The 9,477-nt window shown below is 34.9% G+C and overlaps 1 protein-coding gene across 26 annotated transcripts in view; it reads right to left on the bottom strand.

Annotated features, from left to right (window-relative positions):
* Nucleotides 1-7,650: 7,650 nt before the first annotated feature.
* LOC100347331 (RNA-binding motif protein, X-linked 2) overlaps nucleotides 7,651-9,477 on the bottom strand; it is a 210,685-nt gene continuing 208,858 nt past the window's right edge. For 24 of the 26 annotated variants that reach the window (XR_016232368.1, XR_016232359.1, XR_016232367.1 and 21 more), the window contains one exon: nucleotides 7,651-8,587. The gene's annotated coding sequence lies outside the window, so the exon portion shown is untranslated. The remainder of the gene's footprint in view (nucleotides 8,588-9,477) is intronic. The other 2 variants (XR_016232364.1, XR_016232365.1) reach the window with 1 other exon arrangement.

Below are 9,477 nucleotides of genomic sequence, written 5' to 3'. Positions count from 1 at the left end.
TTCTTCCATGTGAACTGTCTTATGAGATGCTAAATATGTTAATGTTATCATACTGGAAGTTTAAGATACATTCATTTCTTTAATTGACACAATAGAATAAAATTGAAAACATAAATGGCGCATGTAAAGGAACTTACCAGTGAGAAGCAGAAAAGATTCATTTTGGTCAGCTTCAGTCACTCGCTGCTGTGCTTCAAACAATACGATTGCCACTGGTAGCTCTCTCGCTTGCCTTCACAGCTGTTTGGACAGTACTCATGGGAGATTATTACAAAGTCAAATCCCTGACATAATCCGGGGGATTCAGAGACCATTACCAAATGACATAGGTCTTTATTGAACAAATAATTTCCTAAATTAATAAAGAATCTTGACTAATAAAATGAAAGAATTAGACTTACCATGGTCTGTGTAAACAGTTTTAAAGGTGACAGTGATACTTCTAAAATAAGGAGGAAAACTGTAGTGAAAACTATAGGCTGACTTAATTAGAAATATGAAGCAAACCAATATAAAATTATCAACATCCTTTTAAAAGTAGTAGATGAAGGTTCTACCTCATGCTCCTTTCTAACTTCCATCTTCTCATCTCCTACAAAAATATTTGATCCCTTACCTGAAAAGATAATTAGGGCACCTGTCTGGTGACAAAATATACATATTAGAAAATTTACTGTTTTCACTATTTTAAGTGTACATTGTTGTGATATTAAGCTTATTCATATAACAATATGCAAACATCACTGCAATCCATCTCTAGAACTTTTCAACCTTTCTTAACTGAAAATTCTGTCTCCTCCTTAAATACCATCTCTCCATTCTCCCCTTCTTCTTCCACCCAGAAACTACCATTTTACTTTGTGTTTCTAAAAATTTGATGACTCTAGGTATCTCACAAAACTGAAATCATGAACTATTTGTCCTTTTGTAACTGGCATATTTCATTTAACAAAATATCTTTAAGGTTTATCTAAGGTGTAGCATGTGTTAGAATTTCCTACTTTTTAAAGACTGAATTATGTTCCATTTATATATACACCATATTTTGTTTGTTCATTCATTGATTGGTAAACACTTGGGTTCCTTCTATCTTTTAGTGATTAGAAATAATGATCCTATGAACATGGGAGTAAAAATATCTGAACAGGCCTTGTTTTCAGTTCTTTTGGGTGCATCACCAGGAATGGAATTATTTCATATGGTAATTCTATGTTAATAAGTAACCACCAAAATGTTTTTCACAGTGACTGCACCACTTAACTTTCCCACCAACACAGTATACAAGTTCTAATTTCTCCAATCCCTCACCAACAATTGCTATTCTCTGGGTTGTATTATTTTGTTTTTTTATACTAGCTATCCACATGGCTGTGAACTCAGTTCTTATGATTTTTATTTGTATTGGCTTAATGATTAGTGATGTATTTATTGGTCATTTTTATAACTTCTATGGATAAATGTTTATGGATGCCATTTTTCATTTTATCAAGTTATATGTTATTTTGTAGATTTGTTGCAGTTTTTAAATATATCTTGTTGTTCAATCTCTTGTCAGATATATAATTTGTAAATGTGTTCTATTATTAAGTTCCCTTTTCATTCTTTTGATACACAGAAGTTTTTAATTTTGAAGAAGTCTAATGTATCCAGTTTTATTTTTGTTGCCTATACTTTTGATATCATATCCAAGAAGTCATCGCCAAATTCACTGTCATGGAGATTTTCCATGTTTTCTTCTAAGGCTTTAATAGTCTTGGATCTTACTCTCAGTTACCTATTTTGAGTTAATTTTTGTACATGGTGGAAAGTAAGAGTTTAACTTCATTGCGCATCTCCTATTTTTTCAATATCATTTGTTAAAAAGACCATCCTTTATCCATTGAATGGTCTTGACACCCTTGTTGAAAATCATTATATAAAAGGGTTTCTCTCTAGGCCTTCAGAACTATTCCATTGATCCATATGTCTGTCTTTATTCTAGAATCATACTATTTTGATTACTGTAGCTTTATAGTAAGTTGTGAAATTAAGCTCTCTTTATGCTCTTATTCCATCTTCACACAAACAACTCAAAAAGTGTTATTCCTATTTTAAGGATTAAAAAAAAAATGGGCCTCGGGAAAAAAGTAACTTTTCCAAGTAAAAAAAAAAAAAGGTAGATTCTGAAATCTAGCCCAGGAAATCTCTCGCTCCAGATTTCGTGTTTTCTTATGCTCTATATCATTCTGTGTAAACTTGAGGATGATAGCTAGCTTCTGACCTTTCAGTAAACTCATCTGTAAAATGGTCTCGGTAAATCTTGCTATCTAAAAGTAGAAGCTGGTAATCAATAATTCCTTGATATCCACTTAGTCCTTTAGTTTTAGATATGGTGGAGATACAATTATTTTTTAGAATATTCATTTTTTTTAAAAGCAAAGTGAGAGAGAACAGAGGGAGAGACAAACAGAAAGAGAGAGAGGAAGAGAGATCTATCTTTCTTCTGCTGGTTCACTCCTCAAATATCAGCAGTTGCTGGAACTGGGCCAGGCCAAAGCCAGGAGCCAAGAACTCCATCCAGGTCTCCCACTCGGGTAGCAGCATTCCAAGTACATGAGCCATCACTTGCTGCTTCTTAAGGTGTACTGGATTATGAATTGGATGCAGAGGTGGGACTTGTTCCCAGGCACTATGATAGTGGATGCCTGTGTCCCAAGTGCCAGATCAATCAGCAGCTTAACCGTAATGACCACTCTAGTTATTTTAAAAATACACTAATATTTCTAAAAATAAAATTCATTGCTTAAAATGTATTTTAATTTTTCTTATTAATTTTAATTGAAAAAATTATTATATATATTTCTGGAATACAGCATAATATTTTGAGATATGTGTGTGGAATAATTATATCAAAATACTGAACATATACATTAACTCACTTTTCATTTTCTATGGGAAGAACACTTCACCTTTACTCTCTTGGCAATTTCAATTATCTAACACACAGTTGCTAACTATAGTCACTGTACAGTATGAAAGATTTACTGAATTTTCTAACTAATGAAATTTTGTATCCTTGACCAGAGTATCTCCTCCTCTTAGTTCCTGGTAACCACCATTCTACACTGTTTCTATGAATTCAGCTCCCTTACATTTTACATGTAAGTGAGACAATGTAGTATTTGTCAATATCTGACTTATTTCACTAAACATAATATCCTCTAGGTTCATCAGTACTGTTATGAATAGCAGAATTTTCTTCTTTAAGGTTAAACAGTAATTCATTCAGTACATGTCACATTTTCCAGTGGTCTCACTGCTGTGTACACACACACATACACACACACATACACACATATATATTCAAAGGAAACTAAATAAAAATGTCAAAGGGATATTTGTTCTCTTATATTTGTTGAAGTATTATTCAAGATAGGCATGATACAGAATTAACTAGGTTTTAATCAACATATGTATAGATAATGAATGTTAAAGTTAGATCTTGCAAAGTTTCCTTAGCTAGTTCTGGACTGATTTTTTTCTTAAGTAACATTTACTTTTCTCCCATGTGGAAAGAAGGGATATAGTCCTATAATTAGCAACACCTGAAGAGTTACAATGACCTCTTCTTCTTTTAAGTGTTACTAGTTATGAATGCTTCAAGTTGCAGTAACAGACTATATGAAAATGAGAATTTATGGGGGAAGGGTTATTCTTTTTTTTGGTACTTTTTTATTTTTTATTTAGTAAATATAAATTTCCAAAGTACAGTTAATGGATTGCAATGCCCCCCCCATAATTTCCCTCCCACTCACACCCCTCCCATCTCCCGCTCCCTCTCCCATTCCATTCACATCAAGATTCATTTTTCAATTATATAAAGGGTTATTCTTCTCATGTTAGAATAGGTCTGGAGATTGACAGTTCTTAGCATTAATGAAGAGGACCAGTGAGATCAGAGTCATGGCTACAGGCTGCACTTCCCTTACCTTTCCTTACATGGTTTGAAGATGGCTGCAGAAGCTCAAAGCATCAAGCTCCGAAACAATAAACAAATATTACAGGCACCAATGTTAAGCAGGCCTCACATTTTGATGTCTTTATATTGTGTCTCTCAATAGCCTCCGTACCTCTGTAAATTTCTCTATTTCTGCAAATTTTCCCAAGCTTGTACTTTTCAGGAGTATTATTTAAGGAATATTTAAGGAAATACAATATTAAAATTTAATCAAACATTAAGTAAAAAATCTTTACTTAATATATACTAAATTGATTTTCTGTAAAAAAATTAATCAAAAAACAAAATGAAACTACAATTTTGAATCTCTTCCTTATAATCTTCTCATTTTGGAACTATAGTAATACTTCAAATCCTGATATTTAAAAAACATGAAAATGTCCACACACACTCACATCTATAGTACAATGATCCCTCTAGATACCCTTCACCTACACTCAGCAATTAGCAAGCTATTGCAACAGATACTTTACCTACCCCATCTTGTACTTATCATTTTTCCTACTAAAGTATTTTAAAACAAACCCCAGACATCTTGTTTTTCATTCCTACACATTTCATTTGTGTCGTTAACATTTTTTGACATTTTCATAAATAATCATATTACCATTGCTAAATCTAAAAATTATCCCATCCCATGATATCTTCAAATACCTTCCTGTGTCACTCCCCTCAGAGAAAAATGTAGTCAATTTCTTCAGTTTCTTAATGTGGACAAATACTATAATTACAATGATAAATGCCATATGGATGAAATATCATTATGCTAGTGTTTTTTTCCTCTTATGTCTTTCTTCTATTTTCCCTGTTTTATTAAGGTATAATTGATTAAAGTTGCATACACTTACTGTGTACCATATGATAGCTTGAAATAGGTATATGTTGTAAAATAAATAGATTATTAACATACCTATCACCTCACATACTTATTTTGTGTTTGTGTTGAGAAAACATAGAAGAGCTAATCTCTTACAAATTTATAAATACATAGTAACATTATTATTACCTCTTGTCATTATGCTGTACAATATATCTCCAGAACTTACTACAAAGTTTCAGTTAAGCCTAATTTTAAGAGGATTCCCAGCTTCTGCTATCTCCTCGGGAACCCCACCAACTATCCTGCTGTGAGGAGCTCAAGCAGCATGTGAAGAGACCCACACGAAAGAAAAGTACGGGCTCCAATGACAGCTCCAGGTGATCTCTAAGATGACACAGCCCCAGGTGGTCTCAAAGCACCAATGTGTTAGCCCTGAGAGTGATGCCATCTTGGACATCATGTCTCTCAAGTGTCTGTACTCGCTCTTTCTCCCTAATTATTAGCTTGCTGTGAACAACTGTAAAATGTATCACATTCTGAATTTTTTTCTCTTTGTTTCTTTGTGTATCATTTCTGTTCTTCTATCATTTGTATATTCTACAAATGGAAGTTGATTATTCTGAGTCGAATTTTCTGCAAGAACATTTAATGAGTGCTGGGTGCTGTCTTTTGCATAATACCAGGAAGCACACAGTATTTCCTGCCCTTGTTATGGCTAAAATAATTTCATCTATTGAATATCTAACTTAAGAAAATTATTAAAGAAATACAACATAATGTCTGTCTTAATTTTGTAACTCATCAAATATTAGCTAGAAACTTTCGTAAAGCAAAATTTCCCTCATCAGTTAGTTCTATCATTAAATACAGTTCATAGAGGAAAAAGAAAGACATGTACCATTTCCAAACTGAGGAATTTACACATTTTTTTTCAATGATGTCCAATAAACTACTTTTATCTTCTCTTCCCTCCTCCTAATGACATTGTGAGCTTATAAACTTTTATATGTACAATGTGCTTCAATTAATATTTCCATATTCTTCTTGGTACATAATTTTGTTCTATCTTTACCCATTGAGAGATTTTCAGTGAATGTGTGGCTATATTCCTTTGAACTAACTTATTGTTCTTTGATTTTATTGAATTCTAGCTCTACAGGTTGTACCAGGCTCATTTTCCCTTCCAATCCAGTCACTCACCACCCAAGGAAATACAGAAATACATCCACAATTTCTGAAAGCCCACATTCACATGTCATGATATTTTACTTTTCCTTTTTCCCCTCTGGTGCTCACTTCTGTGTCTGAGGAATGCCAGTTATTTCCCATGTACTCAGCCCCATGGATATGTAATGATTAGAGAGCTTATTTCTTCAAACCACCTGTTGGTCATAAAGGTGGATTAACAAAGTTCAAGACAAGACCTTTGGTCAGTTTAAGAACAGAGATAGCCCCTCATTATCCCTCTTTATGTACACTACTGTGATTAGGGAGAAGATGTCCACTGGGACAATGTAAAGGTAATACAAATACTGTGGTGTCTAACTTTCTTAATCTTTGTAAAAATATATTTCTCTGTACTTATTTTCCAATTTAATTTTTTTCCCAAATCCTATGCCTTGTAGTAGCAATAAAACATCCGACATTCTTTTTCAAAAGGTCTTGACATGTTCGAAATTACTGCAGAATCCCCATTACCCCCAAGCCATTGCTAATTCAAAGAGGAGAACAGGTCCTGACAGCTACAACCAATGCCTCATTGCCTCCCTTAACAATCTTCCCTTCTCATATACTGAAAATCAGCCACCTTGTATCTATTCCCTTTGAAGGCCCAATTCTTTTCCCTTGCAAGTTGACAATTACTGTTCATTATGACAACTAGTTATGATATTGGTTATGATATTGTGCAAAGAGCATAAGCTTTGGATTGAAGCAGATCTGTATGTGAATTCTATAACTTATTCTGAAGTCTCTGACAAGTCACTTCACTTCTCTGAATGTCAATTTCCACTTCCATTTAAAAAGTGATGACAGAATCTATCTTAAAGCCTTCTTATACAAATTTATAAAAAAATGCAGAAAATAAATTCCAGGAAAAATTCAGCAATTAAGGTATATACCAAGATCAGAAACTCAATTTTACTGTCTCATTCAACAGGAAAGAAAGAAGTATGTCATGATCACAATGCATCATAGCAAAAGCTAGAAAAGTCTGGATTTTATGCCTAGCATTGCATCTAAGGAACTCTGTAATAAAGTCACACTCAAATGATTTCAGCTTCTTTATCTACAAGAGTTATGATTAGTTCTTCTCAACACTTACATGTAACAGAACAATAAAAGTGGACAGTATTTCAAGGCTCCACTAATCCTATCAAGATCCCAGGAGCTGGTATCACCACACAGCTGTAGCCATTCTGGGCATAGCAGTGTATCACTACACACCGTTTGGGAAACTCTGGAGGATCTTTAGAGTTCCATGTATATGCTGTATATGTATATATGCAAATATATACATATACTGTATATGTGGTATACTGTATATATCACAGTTCCATGATACCCATGAAGGAGATTTCAGAACAGGTGTTAGAGTTGAGACAAGGAAACTCTTTCAAACTCCCTAGGGAAATCCACTTTCTATATCAAACAATATAGAGTGCTGCATGAAATTATTGTTCAGATAATTCTGAGACTATCCCCCACTAAATCCCCAGTTGGTAGTTCCTAAAGTTAGACTGAAATAAGAGAAATCGTATAGTCCTTCTCATTCTGAAGAAATAAGTTTTAGCTTATGCAGTAATCATATATTGTCTCACGTTTATCACTACAATTTCTTTTTTTAAGATTTTTATTTATTTGAAAGACATGTTACAGAGAGAGGTAGAGCCAGAGAGAGAAAGAGGTCTTCTACCCACTGGTTCACTCCCCAAATGACCACTACGGCCAGAGCCGAGCTGATCTGAAGCCAAGATCCAGGAGTTTCTTCCAGGTCTCCCACTCAGGTGCAGGGTCCCAAGGACTTGGGCCATCTTCTCTTGCTTTCCCAGGCCATAGCAGAGAGCTGGATCAGACGTGGAGCAGCTGGGACTCGAACCGGCACCCATATGGGATGCCAGTGCTGCAGGCTGGGGCTTTAACCCACTGCACCACAGTGCGGATCCCACTAAAATTTCATAAAGTACAGGAGTAAAGTTACGAATTTCAAAGAATGATAATTAGCATAGATTAACACAAAAATAACCATGTTTTTGGAGATGATTTACAGAAAGGATTATCATCACATCTAATACCCACTGAGACCAGATGCCATTTTCTTCTCATTTTGAAACATCTAGTGTTAAAGGAAGAGAGACCAAGAGAGGGAATGAGAGAAACTCCCACAATGTGTACATTTTGGTGACCCACAACAAGCATTTTACCTTTTCAGAGACTGCTTTTGAGAGAAAGTTTTGGAGAGCCATGCCTGCCTCATAAAGGTTTGCAGAAATATGTTTATTTTTTGAAATGGTGAAATTCTAAGCTTTGGTAGAGATCTGCCATGTTTCTTGCAAGCAAAACACTATTTGTCAAGGAATAAGGTTGTAAGAAGTTTAAGAGCTGTTTTAGAAAGTAGTAATCTGAAGATAGAGGAGAGAAGGGAAATGTCTCTTTAAAAGGGGTTTCCAAATAGTGACAGAGTTCACAAATGATATTCCTGTGTTTCATCTTCACCTGCCAAGTCCATGGCAGAAGACAGCAATCTCCGAGTTCTTCCATCTTCTAAATTCCTGTGGAAAATCAGAGTGAATGAAACACTTTGTGAGAAACCTTGATAAATTAGAGGTTTACAGCATTTGATAAAACTAAATTTTAAAATGTATTTAATTTATAATAATGCATTATGACTACAAATGAAATGTCATTTTTATTAGTGTCCTTTAAGGTTTTAATTAATTTGGGGGGGGGAGGTGTGGCAAGAGAAAAGAGTTTATTTTAGGAGGCCAACATCTTAGGGAAAGTGATCTCTTGATCCAAAATGTGCTCCTCATTATTATTTTTTTTTTTTACTTATTTGAAAGGCAAGACATTAGAGAGAGAGGGAAAGACAGACAAAGAGAAAGATTGTCCATCTACTGGTTCACTTGTCAAATGACCAGAACAGCCAGCTCTGTGCCAGGTTGAAGACAGGTGCCAGGAACTCCATCCAGATCCTTCACATGGGTGGTAGGACCCAATCACTTGGACCAACATCGGCTGCATTCTCAGATGCATTGACAGGTGCTGGATAGGAAGCAGAACATAAAGGCGTAGAAGCAGCCCTCTAATAAATGCCTGCTTAAACCTCTGCACCATGAGGTCAGCCCATAAGGTTTTAATTTAACAGTTATAGACAAATCATACCAGACATGACTAGTGTCTTCTACCAAATTTCAACTAAAAAAAACCCTTATCAATAGCTCCAGAGAATAGTCAATATAAGCCCCATGATGCCAATGACTAGAATACCACATTTCTTCCCACTCAAATGCTTTTCCCCTGGCAAGAATTTATGACACTGTGAAATGCACATCACTGCTTTAGATACCATTCGGGGGTGGGATTTTGGCTCAGATGTTGGGACACATCTTGAGACACGGGTTTCTCACATTGGAGCCCCAGAGTTGAGTTTGAGTCTAGC

This window comes from Oryctolagus cuniculus, chromosome 4 (genome assembly GCF_051225735.1).
Source record: "Oryctolagus cuniculus isolate XC-2025 breed Fujian yellow rabbit chromosome 4, ASM5122573v1, whole genome shotgun sequence".
NCBI lineage: Eukaryota > Metazoa > Chordata > Mammalia > Lagomorpha > Leporidae > Oryctolagus > Oryctolagus cuniculus.
The sequence above is the reverse complement of the archived record's forward strand: the minus strand, read 5'-3'. Positions and strand labels throughout refer to the sequence as shown.